This window comes from Protopterus annectens, chromosome 5.part0 (genome assembly GCF_019279795.1).
Source record: "Protopterus annectens isolate FY-2018-M chromosome 5.part0, PAN1.0, whole genome shotgun sequence".
Taxonomy (NCBI): domain Eukaryota; kingdom Metazoa; phylum Chordata; order Ceratodontiformes; family Protopteridae; genus Protopterus; species Protopterus annectens.
Genome location: NC_056735.1, coordinates 1,823,988,058 through 1,824,009,061, shown reverse-complemented (window position 1 = coordinate 1,824,009,061; position 21,004 = coordinate 1,823,988,058). Strand labels below are relative to the sequence as shown.

At 43.7% G+C, this 21,004-nt stretch overlaps 1 protein-coding gene across 3 annotated transcripts in view; it reads left to right on the top strand.

Moving 5' to 3' along the window:
• Nucleotides 1-8,141: 8,141 nt before the first annotated feature.
• JAGN1 (jagunal homolog 1) overlaps nt 8,142-21,004 on the top strand; it is a 145,780-nt gene continuing 132,917 nt past the window's right edge. Inside the window, exons 1-2 of one of the 3 annotated variants that reach the window (XM_044071648.1) lie at nt 8,142-8,237; nt 8,321-8,383. The gene's annotated coding sequence lies outside the window, so the exon portion shown is untranslated. Of the gene's footprint in view, nt 8,238-8,320; nt 8,384-8,417; nt 8,695-21,004 lie in introns of those variants that run through there. The other 2 variants (XM_044071650.1, XM_044071647.1) reach the window with 2 other exon arrangements.

Genomic DNA, 21,004 nt, shown 5'->3' with positions numbered 1-21,004 from the left:
CTCCATAGTCAAAGTGTCAACAGGCTAGAATGTCACCAAGTACAGAGCAGAAAAGCAAATGCAAGGCATCAAGACTGCACACAACAGGACAGTAAACAGCAGCCACTGCAAGGATACACTATAGCAGGGCAGTAAACCTTCAGCTACAGTTGAGAAATACATAGCAGGCAGTGACAATTTTCAATGTCAGCAGTGGACAGAAGGTGGCCTAAACTCCTGCCACTATTAACTAGATGCAGGAGAGAACTAGGGTATGGCTTCAGTCCAGAGAATAGGAAAATTACCAAAACAGGGACTTCCTAGTATTGTATACACTCCGATACTATATTCTGTATTCCACAAACACATCCTGGCTTGCATCTACCAAAGAGTTCTCACATGAACTCTGGTGTTGCTAGCTACTACGACAGAAATGGACAGCATCCAGAAAAATCAAACAAAGCTAGAATTCATGAACCACAATTTCTGAAGACCAGAAAACACAAACCCAGAATCAATGCTTCAGGCTATTGAAAAAAACATACAATAAAAAATTAGATGAACCAGAATGTGAAAATATATAGTCACCACCTACTGCAACTCCCAGGTCATAAAACAAGAATGGGACATAATTCCAGAATAACTGTCTTGGGTCACTAAAAGCCACTTACTTAAGCATGGAAACATCCAGATGCACTGGTATAAAATGCAGCTATTGTAGCATTCATACACTTTACAGGCAACCTAGGTAACTTAAGGAGCAAAGTGCTGGACTAAATGACAGGCTGTAAGTAGTACAGGTGTGTTCAACAACACATCAGGATCATTACATAAAGCACAGGCAACTGCCATGTACCTTCCAGTCTCCTCTGGAGAGTAGATTGACAGCAGAAGAGATTACTTTGGCAATGAAACAAATTCAGGAAGTCAAGATAAACAATGACCTAATAACCCACTTTTAAAAGGTGCCAAAGAGAAAACTCCCATATCATACTGATCTTCAGTTACCCAGTGCATGATTCCCATTTGGAAGAAGGAGGGGCCTTGTGATTTGCTGCAAACTTCTTATGTTTTTAAGGGTGCCTCAACTATTACAGATACTCTGAGTTGCCTAATGCAATCATCACTGATGAAATCTTAACAAGTTAAGAAGACAGCCCATTCATAATGCAAGCATCACACGGGAAGACCTCAACAGTATAACATCAGGAAAGACAGCATCTTCCCAAAACAACCTCCTAAGGAAATGGGATTGCACAGAAGCTGGCCTGAAATGGTATCCCTACTGTTACTAAGAGGCAGGACATCTACACCAGTACCCTGCTGCATCTCGTCTTCAGAAGTCTGCTGGGCACACTACTGAACAACATGGGAATCCAACAGGACCAAAGTCTCACCAACCCAGCTGAGACCTACAAAAAATCTTCTAGGTGGATGAAGAGGCAACAAATTATGCCCTTTATGAACTTGTGGCTCTGTTATCACTAAGATGCCTTTCCAAATCATGTTTGGAGCTTTAAACTCCAGTCTGCCAGGTGGGCAGCCTGTGCTTGAAGACTGGAGCTCATCTTAAGAACAGGAGAGAAAAATTTGGTCTGGATTTAGAACTTCTAATTAGAGAATAGAAAGTATAAAAAAATACACCAAACAATGAAATTCAGAGTACAAAAGACTAATCATATGCACATAAAATGAATAGGTTAGCCTCACTAGGCCAGTGTCCTCTTTTCAGGGGAGACCCAATCACTGTGATAAATCAATGTCACTTGTTAATGTACACCCATATACTCTTTTTTTTTTTTTTTTTTTTTAAGAGACAATGCTAGAAGTCTAAATCTCAAAATGCACTCACTCAAGGCACTCCTTAAAATGGAGAACATAGATATCTGTGCAGTGACCGAGACCTGGTTCAAGGCTCGAGAGAGCACCCCTGCACTATCAGGCTATAACTCATACCACACTTTTCAACCATGTAACCTGGACTGGGTTTGTGAAAGGCAGATCATGCCTCCTGAACCTGATCGACTTTTTTGAGGCAGTCACCAAAGCGGTAGAGGAGGGTAAGGTGGTTCACACAACCTACCTTGGCCAAGGCTTTCGACACCATCCCCCATTCTGGAATTACAGCTAAACTCACTAAACTAGGTATAAATCCCTACGTCACAAGATGGCTTGCCAAGTGGCTCAATGAAAAGAATGCACACTAAAAGTTGCAGACTCCAAATCTGACCTCAAATCAGTGACAAGTGGAGTACCACAGGGTTAAGTCCTGGGACCTCTCCTGTCTGGTATCTACTTCTCTGAAGTACAGGCTAACACAGAAGGCCTCTGGCTAACGAAGTTCGCAGATGACTGCAAACTAGGAGCCATAGTCAAGTCCCCAAATGATGTGGGCATCCTACAGAAGGGCCTCGCTGAGACAGATGTCTGGTTTCAGAGCCATGGCCTCAAGCTCAATGCCAAAAAGTGCAGTGTCATCCCCTTTGGTAAAAATTCTGTACCCATGAACTACCACATAGGCAGCAATCTACTTAACACCGAATGTATGATAAGAGACCTTGGGACCGAGGTGGACAATACTCTCTCCTTTGACAGTCACATCGCCACAGTAGTCAGAAGTCCTTCTACGTGGCACACCTCATCATAAAAGGGTTCTCATCCAGGAAAGAGAGAGGTCATTGTTCCCCTCTACTCGACACTCATTAGACCCATTATAGAGTACAACGCCCCTTTTGGAATGTACCTCACAAGACATCTGCAGCAGCTGGAAAGGCCACAGAAGTACCTCGCAAAGAGGATGACTGGCCTCAAACAAATGCCCTACACTGACTGTCTCAAAAAACTCTAGCTTTATTCCGCAGCATATCGCCTACTCCTAGGTGATCTCTGCCTAACATATAAAGCTATGTCAAACCCAGAGCTGTTGGACATGCTACACCTAAAGAAATCCCAATCCCTCCGAACTACATGCTCTAGGGACCTAAACCTTGCCACCACAATAAACAAGACATGCTGGAGGGATAGATTCCTGTCCCAGAGACTTCCCATACTCTGGAACAGGCTACCCATCTATGTCAAGCAAAGTTCTTCATTAGCACTCTTCAAGAAAAATCTTGATGAGTGGATGGGAAATGGGAAATACACCCCGGGGATCACTTCTGTGTCTCTGCTTGACAGTGGCACAGGAAAATAACTTTCTTGGGTGGTGTTAAGCCAGGGAATCTTGTTGGCTAGGCTTACGTAGGCCCTTGGGCCGATAGCCTAGTACCTACCTATGAACCTATAACTTTAGTAGTGAAAATGAGGACTTGATGCAGCACCAAGTTAAACTGGCACCACTGAATAAATACCACGCTAAAGCAAATAAAAATACTGAAAATCCCTAAAGTCTGCAAAGTACGTAATCATTCTAGGCCAATGAGAAGGTTGCTCCAGGTACCAGTGCTAAAGAACTTGGCACTCACCAGGAACCAGCAAAGGGAGGTATATTGCTCAGGGGCATCAGTTTTTTTTTTTTTTTTTTTGTTTTTTTAATTACTCCAATAATTTTTTTGTTTCGCAAATTTGAGCACATTTTAACAGTACATACAGTCAATGTATTTAAAATACAAATGCACTTCTATGTACATCACTCTTCCTCCTAATATCTGTCTGCTGAATACATTAACACCTTGACAAAGAACTTGTGATTTTTGGCACTAGACACACGCACAAAAAAAAAAAAAGTTGCCTACACTTCAAGATATTTAAGGACTTCCAATGTACTACCCCATGAAATACAACATAAAATTTATATTTTTATGGTATGCCACTTCCAAAATTATAGTACAACTTCTACAATCGTCATATCATGTATTCATTGGGTAGAGAAAAAAAAATTAAAACCACACAGAGAAAAAGGATAGTGCAATGTCTTTGCAGCAAGCAAGGAAAGAGGAAAACTTCTCACTGAGAATACACACAAACTGATTCTAAACAACCTACAAAGCACATGTACTTGCGCATTACCGCAACCATGTTCAATTCATGCGTTGCTGTACGAATTAACTTTCATTCTCTTCCTTTAAGTGAAAAAGCATACACTTTTCACATCCTATCAAATGTAATAGGTTAGTACTAGGCTAACTGCCCTTGCAAACCATTTTAAGCCTAGCTAATTTTCCCTTGTAAGACTCGAACCATGCACCTTGGGTTTATAAGTCAAACACCTTAACCATTAGGTCACCCTCCTAATAACTGTTGAGTAATCAGTATACTAACAGCCGTTTAGCATGAAGAGTTGAATGATGCCCATTTCTAAGAGTTAACATTACTGTAAAATAAAGAAATTTCAATGGGAAAGCTGTGCTTCGCATACCATTACAGCTGGTTTCACTGTGGTCGATAAACCTAATATAACTTCACATTCTATACAAATTATAGACACGTCTCCTTTATCCTGCGACCATCTGCTCTGTACATGAGCAGACGGGTTTAAAAGTTGGTACTTTTGTAACTTAATCCTTTGTTTGTTATCTCTGCACTGTGTCCTTGTAGTATGCTTTATCGATTGAAACGATTCAGACTATTTACTTCACAGGAAATTAAATTTCAGGATAGGATGTGAAAAGTGTACGCTTGTTCAGTGAAAAGAAGAGAATGAAAGCCAATTCGTACAGCAAAATATAACTTGAAGGAAACGTCTTTAAATATGTGACCTTTTGGAATGTGCTTGCGATACTAAGCAAGTACCAAAACAAGTTTAAATGCAACTTGAAAATGAAACAGAACATTAAGAAGGCATCCTGCACCAAGAATCTTTTCTCCACTGCTTTTACTGAACAGTGCTGATGTACTGTGCAAGTGTGGGAACTTAGCCTCATACTCGTGAAATATATCAAACAGAGAAGAATACAGAGAAACACTACAGCACCATTACACAAAGGCATCATTTAAGAAAAATAAGCAATTTCTTAAATGATGTAATTGTATAATTGCAATAACGTGTGACTGGCGGTTTACTATCACAATGCCGACGTGCAATTGCACGGCTATGAAGTATTCGAACAACAGATGTTCGAATACTTCATAGTTCGGCAGGTGATGTGAGCGAACGTTATCATTGCGAATGGACTGTGCATTCGCAATTATAACGTTCGCTCATGTGAGGGGATCGTGGTACAGTACGGTTAGGGAAATACATCCCTTTCCTCACTGTAGTGCGATCTCAGAGTTGGAATATTAAGTTAGAGAGGGTGTGGGGGGGTGCAGCCCCCCACAGGGGGGGTGCAGGGGGGCTTGCCCCCCTGCATAACTGTGAGTTTTGGCTAGTTAGGTAGGGAGTTACGGGACGGGTGGGAGTGCTGTGTATTGTCGAAAATGTCGCAAGCGACATTTTCGACAATACACATCTGTTTTCGACATTAGGGACACACGGAAATGTTCATTTCCGATGTTTAAATTCAAAAATTCAAACACGTTTTATTCTGATTTTCGAATTTATGACAGTAAACCATGACTGGCACAGTTTAATCACAACGGCAAATGCCACAGTGCATGCAATCTGAATTTGGCAAGTACAGTAAATGAGAGTTTCTTGAAATTTAAATTTAAAAATAGAAAAGATTTTTTTTTATTTAGGAAAGGATTCCTTGATGGCAGCCAATTTTTATATTTTAGAAAGTATTGGGGTGCTTTGAACCTGATCTTCAAGTTTACATGTTAACTAGTGGACAGGGTGCAAACATTTTGGCTACTGGGTATATCGCGATACATCTCAGACCAATAAATGTGAATAGGGGTGGAGGTTCTAACGAATCCATGTTACAGCAAAACCTACAGCCAGTCATTAAGAAAGATGTTAAACATAAAATCTGTTAGTCCCACAAAAAGGTATATTAGTCTCATAAAAAGGTATCCAATGGTCATCTTACTGCAGGGAAATGCAACTGTCCATGCAGGCAGAATGATTCAGCATACTAATACTAAGCATTATTATGCGGGATGGAAAAATAGTGCTCCAAAATAGTGAAATTTCCATAGGAAAATGACATGTGTAGAATCCCTGCCCACCCCAGATTCCACTATCCATGCTGACAGAAAAGAAAGAAAAACCCCACGAAGCAAGTAATCCAGCATCATCACTGATTGGTGTAACCATATGAAAGAGATGAAAAGAATTAGTAAATACAGCAAAGAAGCATTAGAAAACCAGCTGTGCACGTGTGTGTGTGTGTGTATATACAAGCAGCAGTTATGACAAAAACTGAAAGTCAGAATGCCACTTCAGTAACGTGCTGAAAAATTAAGAATACTTTATCTTTAAGAAATCGGAATTCAGACAAAACTAGGCAATACTTGAGATCACTGCTTAGTCAGCCGTCTCATATAAATTCCTGTCTTTGCTTAACTCTTTGATTAGCCATTTAGTAATCTGTGTAATCATGCTCAATCACTGAATGAAAGCAGGTTTAAGTCTGGTATACAGGCCTTTTACCATTTACCAACATTTTGTGAAATATGCACATCCTCCCAGTGTCTGTGTGGGGTCTATTCAAGTCTACTCTGGTTTCCATTAGCACCCCAAAGACACACGACAGGTGAAATGATGTTTCTCTAACTTGCCTGGAGGTAGTTATGCAGCATATGTTTGTATATCTTATTATAGACCCGGTAGACTTTCTAAACCAGATGCTGCAAAAAAGTTACTGAATCACTAACCCAGTTTAATGAATTATTGCGTAGACAGTTTATTAAATCCAATAAACTAGTAGAAAAATAAATGTGGTGCAGATAGTGCAATCACCTACCATTAGGTAAAGATACAAAAGGGTACAAAAGATACAAAAGGAATTGTCAATTATTCATAGAATAAGTAGTAAGACAGCAAAAAAAAAAAGATTATGACTGGGGGAAAAATGGGGAGGATTAAATATGCACAACTTTCCGATGTACCTGCAGACAGCAATGTTAACAATTGTAATGGGTACGCAGGAAAATGTAGAGGACGGGGGGAGGACTGGTACAGTGACACGTCACGGAGGATTATGGAATATAAAGGATGTAAAAGGTGGCAATTAGAGATTTGATTGAGTGCTCACCCATGTGGGTGGATGTATAAGTCTGTGAAAGAAACCTACTGCAAATACAGGGCAAAGATTGGGAGGTTGACATACTGATTAAAGTGTTTACCTTACAAATACAAGATACAGGGTTTGATTCTTAGATGGGGTAATTGGCTAGGCTTAAAATGGCCCACAAGCGTAGCTAAGCCTAGTACTAATCTATGAACCTGTGAACTTTAAAAATAGAAGTGGAAAAGAAAGGAGCTAAACCAGGTAGACATGCTGAGAAAGGAATACAACTGGCTGCTTATAAGTTTGGAGGACAGGACTGGCAATTTTGGTCTAAAGGAAAGGAAATGGTTCCAATTTACACAACTAAAACTGGTTATTAAAAAAACAGTAAGTTGTAAAGATACCGAGTTTTAATAGTGTTTACTGTAACTTTAAAATCCAGTTTAAAACTTAAAACAAAGAATACTATCAGTACAAAAATAGTTTGTGCTAAAGACTGTGGCAATTACGCTTCTTATAGTAACCCCTATGGTTCCAGTGGTAGAAACCTTTGAACTGTGAAAACCCTATTTTGATTCCATCAAAAAGCTAAGGCTCCGCCCATTGGAAGTTACCCTACAAACTTCCAGCCCTCGATCAAATTCAGAATAGTGCTGCATAACTGACGGTATCCTATCAAGAAGAGAGGCATGCCCTCTCCCTCCAGAAATCCTCAGTCAAAGCTGTGCAAAAACTTGTTCATGTTCCACGTTGAACGTGTCCGCCACACATTCGGTGTTAGGAATGTTTGATTCGTATTTAACCGTCCTATAATCCTACTATAGAAAACGGTTAATATGTGTTCCACAATTTACCCATTTATTCATTATTATGAGAGCTAGTGTTCCTAGTTTTGGAGATGGAAGGCTGAGAGCTGTGTTTGAGTTCGCAAATACTCCAAATTGCTGCCTTTACATTCCACGTTAAAAAGGTTAAACATTTAATTCATTAAAATGAGTTCAACATAGCGTTGTCACACGGACCTGCCAGTCACTGTGGACACGCCCTAACCTGCGCAGAACCGCCCGCGAGGTACTACACTTGGAGATTACCCGTTTATCTCCGCCATTTTCCTCAGTGTGTATTTGCTTGCTTACGTCGTACTAATCGTCACCCGTATATCTTAAAGAAACAGTAAGGCATATTAGTAGAAGGCGCCCTTTGGTAGGAACTAAAAGACTCTGTTGGATAAACAACTCTCAAGGCGTTTATTACACTAGTATACCAATCTCTATTTTTTATTGTAGGACTGGTAATCAAAGAAACAGGGCGTAATTGAAGTGTATTAACCCACCACCGAGTTCGCGCAGGTATGGGCGTGCCCGCCATGATTTTTTTTACGAAAATCTGATGAGTGTCAGTTACCTTTATACGTACGGTGACATTTGGTTAGCTTTTATTTCCAAGGAAAGGTTTTGCATTATTTCGTCACTCTAAGATTTTTATTCCAAACGGCTGTATTTGTGCAGCGGCTTGCAGACAGCTTTCCTTCTTGCAGAAGTAGACTAAGATCATAGCGGTCTGTCTAATTTAATAACTTCCCGTGCCTGGGACGAAACTAAAGCTAGAAGAAGGAGTATTGAAAGCCACGTTCCGTTTTTGTATAACTGTACGTACTGATGTGAGTGAGGCACTACCTCCACGTTTATCTGTTAACTTAGAGCCATAAATGTATATTAGGCCACACCTCTTGGAACACGACATCTAGATAAAGTGTAAAATAAATGGGGGTGACAAAGGTCCCAAAATAGGGACAGATTTTAAATGTTGCTCTTGTAAACTTAAAAATTGCTAGAGTAACAGGATTTGTGTAAGCATGCATTTTTTTGAAGTCTGAAACTCAAATGTATCATTTAGTGACTTCTATCTATCCTCGGTTATTTGCTAGTAAACTACACATTTTATGAGGAGCAGGTCAAAAATATGAAGCAAAAATCTGGGCATGTGAGGGGTATGTAGTAGGCTAATGATCACTGGGGCCATTGTAGGCCTAGCCATGCAACTTAACATGCGTCTTAATTTGGGGGATTAGGAGGTTGCTAAAAAGTTATGTGGGGGGAATATGTTGGGGAATGTTTACTGTTGGCCTCAGTCTGTAAGATACATGGGGGGTGGGGGGCTCGGGAATGAAGTTATGATTACCCATCCATTATAGTTGGGCAATGTTTACTGTCGGTCTCTATATTAGAAACATGGAGGCCAGCCCAGGGATGAATTTACAATTTCCCAACCAGTGGTCAAGGTTACATTTGAATATAGTAGGGAGCCTATCGCAGAACAGGGGGATCCTTTGAGTCACATATCTGTCTTGTCAGCATGTTCTGTTTATTTCCCAAGCAAATTTCAAATTCCTGAATCTAGTGTTTCTGGAGCTACTTGCTTAGCGGATGTGCAAAAGCTCAATGAGGGCTAGATTTAACAATGCTTTATATGCCAAGCACAGATTGCTTGTCAACATCCCCTAGGAGATCTACAGAGACAGGGCTGTAAGGTGATCTGTATAGTGTGTTAATACCCTGGATTCTCTTGCTGAGGGGCTTCTTTGGGCATTCCAACTGTTGTGTGTGCTTAGTGAGGTACATGCTGAAGGGGCATTGTACTTGATGGGTTTGAGATAAGGGATGAGTAGAGTGATACCGCAACTTCCTTGGACCTGATTGTCATATCCTTACTTATAAGTTGGACAGTATAGGTTCATAGGCTGTTACTAGGCTAATGGCCCTGGCACCCTTACAAGCCTAGCCAAGAGTTTATCCTCAAAAAAGAAATCTCACTTGGCACCTGTCGTCTCAGTGAGGGACACGGGTGGAACTCCTGGTACAAAATTTGTGGCTTCCCATCCACTCATCAAGGTTGCTCTTGAAGAGGGTTAGCAAGGTGCTCTGTTTGACATGTATGGGGAGTCTATTCCAGATACAGGACAGCCTTTGGGAGACAAACCTGTCTCTCCAGCAGGTTTTGTTGATGTCGCAGATTTAGGCCTTTTAAGTGGGTAATGCGCGACGAGGTAGACTTATGGATATGGAGCATCTGTAGTAGGGCGGGGTCTGATATTGCCTTGTAGGCGAGACACAGATCACTTCTGAGCAAGCTGTATGATGCCGAGTAGAGTGATAGCGTTTTGAGCCTGTCCCAATAGGATGTGTTGGAAGCCATGGATTCTCTTTGTGAGGTATTTGTGGTCTTTCCAGTTGGTGCAGGTGTTTGGGGAGGTGCATCCCAAACAGGGTGTTGTACTCAATTGTTGGCCTAATGAGAGAGGAGTACAGAAAGGTAGTAACCTTTTTTTTTTTTTTTTCTGGATGCAGTCGCCTTACTTATGAGATGAACCGAGTAAAAGGCTTTTCTGACCACTGCCCGCTGTATGATGGTTAAATACGAGATTGTTGTCAACCTGAGTACCCAGGTCTCTCACCACAGGTTGTGTGCTTACTGGGTTGCTGTTGATGTGGTAATCAGTAGGGGCAGTGTTTTTGCCGAATGGTATGATGATAAATTTTTTTGCATTTAACTTAAGGCCATGACTTTGGCAGCAGTCATTTGTTGCTGTGACACTCTCTTTCAGTATGTTAACATCATCTGTGGAGTCAGTGACAGAACCCAACTTACAGTTTTCCGCAAACTTGGTCAGCTGTAGGCCTTTTGTCTTTGCCTGGACCGCTGAGAAGTAGATGCCAAACAGTAGGGGGTACAGGACAGATACCTGGGGAACACCACTCGTGACAGGTCTGCTGTTGGAGGTGGAGGCACCTGTTTTGACCTTGTGGGACCCATCGGTGAGCTAGTTGGCCATCCACCTGATGAGATGGGGATTTACCCCAAGTTGTGTTAGCTTTTCAATGATGTCAGAAGTGGGGGATTGTGTCAAAGGCCTTGGCCAAGTCGAGGTAAGCTGTATGTACTGACTTTTCCTCATGCAGGGCTTTGGTGACGGTCTCAAAGAAGTCAACTAGGTTCAACAGGCAAGATCTGCCCTTGACGAATTTGAACTGGGTGGGGTCAAGTGCTAGGAGATTGCCTTTGTCCTTGTTTAGGAGTTCCATAATAATGCACTCCCTGGCTTTACAGATCAGACATGTCAAGCTAATGGAGTGATAATTTCCAGGGTCAGTAGTAACCTCACCTTTGTGCAATGGGATGACAATGGCAGTTCTCCTCTGTGCTGGAATGAAGCCTGTACTTAGGCTGTGGTTGACTAGGGTGCTCAATGGCAAAGCTAGTTCGTGGATATAGTGCAGAATACAACCTGGGATAATATCGGGTCCCATGAAAGCTGTGTTCCTTGCCTTAGGGCCTTTAACACTTGAGCTACAGAGATGTGAAGTGTGGGACAAGTATCGGGGATGTCGATTGGACCTTGAGGGGACAGGGGGTGAAGTTTGCACTGAACCTATTGTGGGACAAGTATCGGGGATGTCGATTGGGCCTTGGGGGGACAGGGGGTGAAGTTTGCGCTGAACCTGTTTGCTAGCAGGTTGGCTAAGTCAGCAGGATCAATGTAAATGGTACCATTATGTATTAATTTGGAACAAACCTGGGCTTTGCCATGGAGGTTCCTAACATAACTGAAGAAAGCTTTATTGTTTTCCTTTGTTTCAGAGGCTAGTTTCAGTTCGTAATTGCCTTTGGAGGTTTTCACTAGTGATCTAAGTTGCTTGTTGAGGCTGAGGAAGGAGTTTTTCCAATTTGGAATTTGTTCCTTTTTACCCTTGGACAACAGTTTTTTCCGTTTGTTGTAAAGCCTGTTGATTGAGGATGTCCACCATATAAGTTTGTGTTTCCTCCTTGCAGTTGTACAGGTGCTTCTATACTGCATTGGCATGCTGTTCAGCATAGTTGTCTGCATTATCGGGGGGGGGGGGTTGATGGTATGAAGCTACCCGATACCTTCCTTTAGGAGGTTGTAGTCAGCTTTTTAGAAGTTTTTTTTAGTCTGGTTACGGCTTGGGGGGTGTTGTTATATTCCCTTGTGGGGGATGAAATGAGCTGGTCTAGTGCATTAGAATTGAAGAAGTCAAGGAATCGTTGGGTGAGTGTATTAGTGCAGGAATAGTTCACTCAGTCTGTGATGGGGTAGTTAGTCACCAAGGATCAGGGTGTTGGGGGTACCTTGATGGGAGTCAAGTAGGTTCAGGTAGGAGGAGTGGGTGTCCTGAGTCATGGGGTGGGGTGTATATCTGGCTATAGATATTTTCTCAAAAGGCACTATAATGCATTATACAAAGTGCATTATAATCTGTGGCTTTGGCACCAGTCATTTGTCTGTGTTAGACTTTCTTGCAGAATGTTAGTGTCATGGGGGAGTTTATTACAGCTCCCAGCTTGCATTCATCTGCAAACTTGGTTAGCCAGAGACCCTTGATGTTAACCTTGACCTCCAAAAAGTAGATGCCAAATACGCGTTAGCCCTGGTATAATCCACTGGTAACTTGCCTGTAGTCTTTCCAGTCCTGATGTCTTGAATACTGTTGGCCAGCTGGCAGTCCAATGAGTTGTATAGGGATTTATGCCTAGTTCAGTGAGTTTGTCCACATTGAGTGGGGTATTGTGTTGAATGTCTTAGCCAGGTCTAGGCAGGGGTTAATGCACCACTTTCCCTTCATCCTTTGTCTTAGCCAGGTCTAGGCAGGGGTTAATGCACCACTTTCCCTTCATCCTTTGTCTTAGCCAGGTCTAGGCAGGGGTTAATGCACCACTTTCCCTTCATCCTTTGCCTTGGTTCCTATCTCAAAGAAGTCTTCTAGGTTAAGTAGGATGACCTTCCATTGACAAAACCAAACTGGAATGGGTCCAGTGTCTCTAGATTGCCATTGTCTTTGTTGATCATTTTTATGATAATTTTGTTCAATGGCTTTGCATGTTAGACCAGTCAGACAAAATGGATCTGTAGTCAGGGTCAGTTGATAGCCCGCGTTTGTAAAGGTGGATAAATGTTGCCATCCTTCATTCGCTTGATATTTAGCCTGTTTTGAGGCTGTAGTTGGAAAGTGACTAGTGGTCCTGATAGGTCATGTTTCAGGCTATTTTAGAAGCAACCTGGGATATTGTTTGGCCCCTTTTAAGCTGCACTTTTAGTTTTAATGAGTGCCACTATGACCTGCTCCCTACTGATAGTTTGGGGGAGGGGGCTGCTGGTAGGGATTTCGCAAGGTTTGGTGGTGAGGTAGTCTGAGGTGAATTTGTTGGCCAGCAGATACACTGTGTCACTCTGCTCAGTGAATGTACTGCCATTTACTACCCAGTTCAGCACACTGTTGTACGTTTCCCTTGAGGTTTTGGATGTAGCTGTAGAGGGTCTTGTAGCTGTCCTTGGCCTGAGAAGCTGTCTTGTCCCTGTAATTGGCCTTGTTGACTTTTAGTTAGTCCACTTAGTTTCTTGTTATTTTTATCAGTGAGGAATTTGCATTATGAGAGCTGTGCTTTTCTGACTTTGACCATGATTTTTTCCTTTTGTTGTACACTGTTAAGACTCCAACAGTGTGGTTTGTTTTTTGGGGTTTTTTTCAGGCTTACTTCTGGTAGTTACAACAGCCTCTATTGAGACATTTACACATTTGTTCAGTGTTTCTGTGAATAGTTCTGCAGAGGCTGTTGTGAACTCTGGGTTGGGCACTGAATTTTGACATCCTGTTTAATTGGATGTAGTTTGCTTTATAATAGTTTCTAACAGTAACTGGTTTTGCTGTTTTTTCCAAGTTTATTTTTATTTAGACTGCGATAGCTTTGTGATCAGACATCACCAGTGAGGATATGACATGGGGGGGGGGGGGTGTAGTGCTCGACAGCATCTCCCATGAATAGAATGTTTGGTTAAGGTGAGAGTGCCTATGTCTATGTAAGAGTTGTAGGATTCGTGAGACATAGATGGTGACCTGTAGATTGCTAAGATAGGGTAAGGGACTCTAAAGTGATTTGCACATGTATGAACTGCAGGGTATCGTCCTGCTTAACCACCCTTGAGGTGTACTTGTTGCTAATGTAGATAAAGACATCTGCCTGTGCAGCTAATGGTCCAAATTTGTAGAAGAGTCTGTAGCTTTGCACTTCAGAGTACTTTCTGTGGCTTTAAACTGTGTTTTGGTAATTGCACAGATGTCTGTATTCTCCAGAGTGAAGAGAGCTTTTAAGGCTCCTGTCATTGTGCAGTAACACATTTAGGTTCCTTTGGGTTTGATTTGCTACATCTGTAGGTTCATCACTTTGGCTAAAATGATATCCACCCCTCAACACTTTTTATGCAGTGCCAAAATCCAGAAGCCCAAAGGGGATACCATCTTTGGCAAAAACAACATGGTCTGTTGACTGTCCTCCCAGGCTGACAAATGTTAAATTCCAATAGATAGACACCAAAACTTAAGCCAGATGTTGTCATTCATTTTTTTGTTCATACTGTGGCATTATCCTTGGTGAAGTTAGAATGCTGCTCAATGCAAGGCACATATCACACTGAGACACATGTTCAGATAGGTCCATAATGATTCATCTGAAGTTGTAAATCTTTATTCATTCCTTACAGTTAGGGCTTTGGTTCCGTCCTCGGAACCGACACAACCGTTACCAAGCTCGCCCCAGCCAAAAACTCTCAGCTAAGACCTACCCACAATGCCCCTCTCATAGTCTCTTCAGATCTCGTTTGCCACATTCCTCGTCCGATGTGCCGAGCCTTCTCTCTCAAGCTAAGTGTAGCGTTTTTGTGATTTATCTATATTGCTACCTCCTCTAGTCAGTTTTTCCATATATATTCTTTTCGTCTGTAAATTTGTATACTTTCTTTCCTCGGAGGCACTTTCTGGGACTGAGGTCTCACCACCTCCTAAGCATAAGAAACATAAAGAGAAATGGAGTCACTCGGTTCCGACATCTCCGTCCTCCTCGGAACCGAGTCGACACCGGGCTTCTCCCGCGCCTTCTGTGCAGACTACTTCGGCACCAGGCTCCATGTCTTCTCCCTCGGTGCCGCCCTTAATTCTGACTCCAACCACTGTACCAACTTCAGCACCATCCTCCTCAATGCCGACCTTGGTTTTGACACAGGCTTTGACTACTGTACCCGCATCCTGCGCCGATATCTCATACGGCTCCACTAACACTGACACCGTCGGTTCCGAAGGTTGAACACCTTCCCAGAACCAGATATTCTCCCACTTATGACCCCTTTTTGGGACACACCAGTTTAGTCCATTTCTTGAGAGACCTGAATCTCCTTCAGCAGTTTTCTTCAGATCCACCAGGATGTAGTGAGGGTTGTGTACCAGCTTTTGGCAGCTAGAGGATTACCCACCCCTGCTAGGTCTTCCTTCCCTCTTGGACTGGAAGTTGTCATGGCATATTCACCTGTATATCCTCTTCCAGCCTCTTCCCAGGTCCTGGAGTGGTACAGATGGCCAGCCCAGTGCATTCTGTCTCTGCTCAAGCTGCAGAGGCTTCCCTGTCTACACCAGTTACTCTTGGTGCAGCGACTCCATTGGAACTGGCGCACTCTTGGAGCAGTGATTGGACTGTCGGCAGTGTGGCTCCTAGTTCGGCACCTATCTTTTCAGTGGTGCCGTATCTGGCCACGGCTCCCCCGGCAGCTACTGGTTTTCTCGGAGCTCCTCACTTGGGGGGGGGGGGCAGGCTCTTCAGGGTGGGGTATGACCCCGGTTCCAAGGTTGGCCTTCTCGATTCCGGGCCCCCATCCCTCCTCGGGCAGGCCTGTTTTCCAGGTGATGCAGAGGGTCCTTGCCGCAACAGGCTCACAGTTGAGACCATTGGCATCGACATCTGAACCCCCCTCTAGTATGCAGCTGTCCCAACCCCCTACTGTGGGATCCTGAGCACGGGAGCCGCAAGAACTTCCCTTGAAGGAAACCCTTTCTCTGGAGTCCGCCTCTGAAGATCCCACTGGGGAGCCACCCCGGAAGAAACTATGCAAGAGGATGCACCTTGATTCCTCTGAGGAATCCATCACTGAAGACACTGATTGCAATGAGGGAGAAGAGTCCCCACAGTCTCCCCCAGAAGATGTCTCATTTGGAGACATTTTCGAGATCCTCAAGCAGAGGAGAGACTAGAAGCCCTCTAACCCTTCTTCGGAGGAATCTGTTCTTGCAGGCCTTTCATGCTTTGCCATCTACTTCCTGGGTGACCCCACCTGCGGATGAGCTTGTTAAACTTATTGTGCAGCGTGCCTGGAAGGCCTCAGACAGCATAGAACCTGTCCCCCAGAGGTTAGATAAAATTTTATCCACCCCCTGAAGACCAGCCCAATTGGTCCAAGCAGCTAGTAGTTGATTCCATGGTTGAGGCGGTGGCTACCAAGAGGGAACGGGCAGAAGATAGTTCCACTGTTCATCCCCCAAACAGAGAGTCTCAGGCTATGAACAGACTTGGGAAGCGGGCCTACACTTCAATGACCTTTGCCATTCAATCTCTGAATTATCTGGCACACTTTACTCGCCTCCAAAGAGACCTAATCTCAGAAATGTCTGCCTCTTTGGTGGGGGGTACTGCCTGACGAGGTGAGTGATACTGTTGCCTCTCAGCTGGCTACCCTGGAATCCATCTATAACTCCTTGATGAGTTTGATCTCTCACACAACCGAGGGGGCTGCTCTAGCAGCCGCATCAGGCATCGTCATGAGACTACATGCTTGGATGCGTTTGTGTGATTTTGCAGACCCCTTTAAATATTACTTTGTCAACGCGCCTGTTGATGAATCTTCCCTTTTTGGTTCCAAAGTAAGAGAGACTATCACGCAGTGAGGAGGACAGAAGGACTTTGTCTGCTGTGGGCATATGTTTTTCCACCCCCCCCCCCCCGAGATCCTGTTCCAGGAAACAGAGGAGAGGGAAATTGTGGTTCAAGAAGTCCCAAGGCTCTTTTCATGACACTCGTGATGAGCAATTCCCCCCCCCGAGATCCTGTTCCAGGAAACAGAGGAGAGGGAAATTGTGGTTCAAGAAGTCCCAAGGCTCTTTTCATGACACTCGTGATGAGCAATTCCCCAGGGGCAGAGGGGCAACTGATCCAGAAGACGCCCCTTTCGGGGCAGAGGGGATCCACGCAACCAGGGCGCTATAGATTCCTTCTCTGGCTGACCCTACCAGTGCTCCTGAACAGCGGACTGTTTGCTTTCCTCTGGAAGCAGTCTGAGGTCGATTTTCCCTGCACCTGCAGGCCTGGCAACTCGTATCGGATGCGTGGGTGCAGAGAATAACATCCAGATGCTGTCATATCCCATTCAGTCTTACTCCCAGACCCGTAAAATGACTCCCTGATGTCCCACTCCGTCAGAGGGAGGCTGCAGCCTTAGAAATCAAAAAGCTGCTAAGAGTGAGTCATCCACCCAGTCCCACCAAACTAGAGAGGATCCAGGTTTTACTGTAGGTTCTTTTTAGTGCCAAAAAAGACAGGGGATTGGAGACCTATCCTGGATCTCAGCTTACGTACCAAATCCATAAAACCTCAAAAATTCCGGATGGTCACAGTACAGTCCATCCTCCCCTTTCTTGGGAAGGACAACTGGATGTGCTCTATAGACCTCCTGGACGCATATTACCACATAAAGATAGTCAAATGCTGCCGGAGATTTCTCCGCTTCTGACTGGGAGCCAATCACTATCAGTTCAGGGTATTGCCCTTTGGTCTCGTGACAGCCCCGAGTGTTCACCAAATGTATGGTAGTCGTAGTGGCTCATCTCAGACTACAAGGATTCCAGGTGTTTCCATATTTAGACAATTGGCTCCTTACCACCTTGACCAGGAATCTTCTCATTCTCAGTCTCTCTTACACTCAAGGCCTTGCTCTTCTCTTGGGTATCACGATCAACATGGACAAATCACAAATGTTTCCAACAAGAGTACTGGAATTCATAGGAACGATCTTCGACACACTGTCCTGTCAATCTTCCCTTCCTCCTCACAGGCTCTCAAAAATAAGAAGCCAGATTCAAGTCCTCCTCCCACAAAGCTTGCCTTGTACTATAGTTATTGGGATCTATGGCAGCAACCATTACCTTAGTTCCACTGGCGAGGTTGCACATGACACTAGTACAGTGGCTCCTTTCATCACAATGGTCGATCTTAACCCATCCACTCGACCACATGATACGCCTTACAAACCTTTGCAAGAAAGAAATGCTTTGGTGGATGATGCCAGAATCAAATCTTTGGTGTTGACCATTCTGCCTTCCCCAGCCCAGGGCCACGGTGACCTCGGACGCTTCCCTGTTAGGGTGGGGGGGGGATTTCCAGGGAAAGACAGTCCAAGGCACCTGGTCCCCCATGGAGGCCAATTTGCACGTGAATGTCCTGGACTTGAGAGTAGTTCTCGTAGTGTTGCAAGCATTTCACACATCCTTTCCTTCCAGAACCACTGCAATTCAGTCGGACAACATGTCAGTCGTCTGGTACATCAACAAACAAGGTGGAACCAGGTCTTACCCCCTGTGTCAGGAGGCCATGAGAATTTGGCACTGGGCGATGGCTTCCACCCCTTTCTCATAGCAATGCACTTTCCCGGGAGTTAGTCTTATTGCGGACAATCTGAGCAGGAACATTCTGATGCCTCACAAGTTCCCTCCGTCCTATAATAGTGATCAGGTCTTCCACCGTTAGGGTATGCCTTGCTGTGACCTGTTTGCTTTTCCCCTAAACAACAAATGCAGAAGCTACTTTGCCCTGATCCCCCCCCCCTCAGGGGGAGTCACCGAGGGATGCTCTGACCCACGATTGACTCCTGGGTCTGTTGTATGCCTTTCCCCCCGTTTCATCTAATCCCGAAATTCCTCCAAAATGCTCAAAGATTGAGAAGCAGAGTGATCCTCATTGCTCCTTATTGGGCCCTTCAAGTCTGGTTCCCTTTCCTATGGCTTCATCTGATTCACAGTCTGTGGATGCTGGATCGATCGCAAGGTCTGCTGTCTCATCCCCAGGCACTGATTCACCCCAATCTCAAAAGCCTCAAGCTCACAGCTTGGTTTCTCCACTTCCGATGATTGCCAGGCTACCTGGTATTTCATCTCCTGTTAGCGAGATTCTTTTGACTTCACACAAACCTTCCACCAGGAAAATTTATTCTAGTAAGTGGGCTAGGTTCTCTACATGAGCCAAAGATCATAACTTGGACCCTTTTTCCATGCCTGTTCAGAAGATCCTACAATACCTGACTACCGTATTACACGCAGGAGCTTCAGCATCGACAATTACTGTGCGTCTAGCAGCTATTGCAAATTTTCACAATGGAATTGACAATTCTTCTGTTATGTTACACCAACTGTGCAAAACCTTCATGAAAGGAGTATTACATGTCAAGCCTCCTATAGAGCCTTGGGACTTGACATTGGTGCTTCAGTCGTTAACAAGTCCTCCTTTCGAGCCTTCTAACTCGTATGATATGAAATTTTTGTCTTGGAAAACTCTACTTCTAGTAGCTGTTACCTCAATGAGAAGAGTATCTGAGTTACAGGCCTTGAGGGTCAAGAGACCTTACTTGGTTTTTCATAGGGAAAGAGTCTCCCTACGTACTAACCCCTCCTTTTTTGCCCAAGGTCATTTCTGGATTTTCCATTAATCAGTCTGTTGACTTACCGGTTTTCTTCCCTCATCATTCAAATAGAGGGGAATAGCTTTTGCATACCCTTGATGTTCATAGGCAACTTCGTTTCTATTTGGACAGAACTAAATCTTTCAAAAAAACGTATCAGTTGTTTGTGGCCTTTGCAGGACCCAGATTGGGTAGGCCTGTCTCCAAAATAACTTTATCTTCTTGGCTGAGAAACACTGTTACTTTCATCTACCACCAGAACAGTGTGTCTTTACCTTCCAGAATAAAAGCTCACTCTACTAGATCGAAGGCTACTTTAGTGTTTTTTTTTTTTTTTTTCAATCCGGGGCTTCTATGGATGATATCTCCGCAGCAACCACTTGGGCAAGACATCATACCTTTATCGCTCATTACAAATTGGATTTGGCCTCCAGGGGACGAGCATCTTTTGGTTTTATGGTGCCCAGGAATGTCCTTCCTTAGGGCCACCCAGGACTCAAGTAGCTGGGGACTCTGTCCTAACAGTAAGGAATGAATAAAGATTTACAGCATCAGATAAAGAAGTTAGGTCTTACCATAAATTTCCATCTTTGTTGTAGATCTTTATTCATTCATTACTTCCCGCCCTCCTTCCCCCTGCCTGGACTCCTGGTGGACTTTAGGATTTCTTTATTAGTTAAGGTATTTGCTCAGACAGATCCTCCTACTGTCTCATTTATTACTTCTATACTGTAATGGCCGGCAAACTCTATCTGAAGAGACTGAGAGAGGCATTGTTGGTAAGTCTTAGCTGAGAGTTTTGGCTGGCTCAAGCTTGGTAACGGCTGTGTCTGTTCCAAGGATGGAACTGAAGTCCTAACAATAATGAATGAATAAAGGTCTACAACACAGATGGAACTTTATGGTAAGACATAACTTCTTTTTTTTTTTTCCATATAATCTTCGACATGTATGCCCTCGGGTCATTTACTCACACATGGACTATGATAGAATCATCTTGGTACCTGTGGTGCAATGATTTGAGAGTGTGTGTAACTTGGTGGATCCTGGCTCCAGATAAACAACTGACTGTAATCTCCTTCTCCAGTCTGGTAAGTGGGGAAGCTGTGTCGTACAGTAGTGTCCCTTATGGTAAGAGTCCTGGGTAAATTGTTTGCTTGCCGTATGGGCTTTGTTTTTGGATATCCATTGGCTTATGTGTGGTGTTTGGTGTTGCTTTTGGTATATGTTTTAGAGATTGCTGAGGATAGGCATTGTTTGCAGGGTTAGCAGGTCTTTGAGGTTTGGGAAAGTTCATGCCTCAACATAAGATGGTCTGTGTGTGTGGTGGGACACTGGTGGATGTAGTGTGTTTGTTCTTGACAGCCTTTTTCATATGTGAGATTTTTGCCTCCAGGGGAATAGT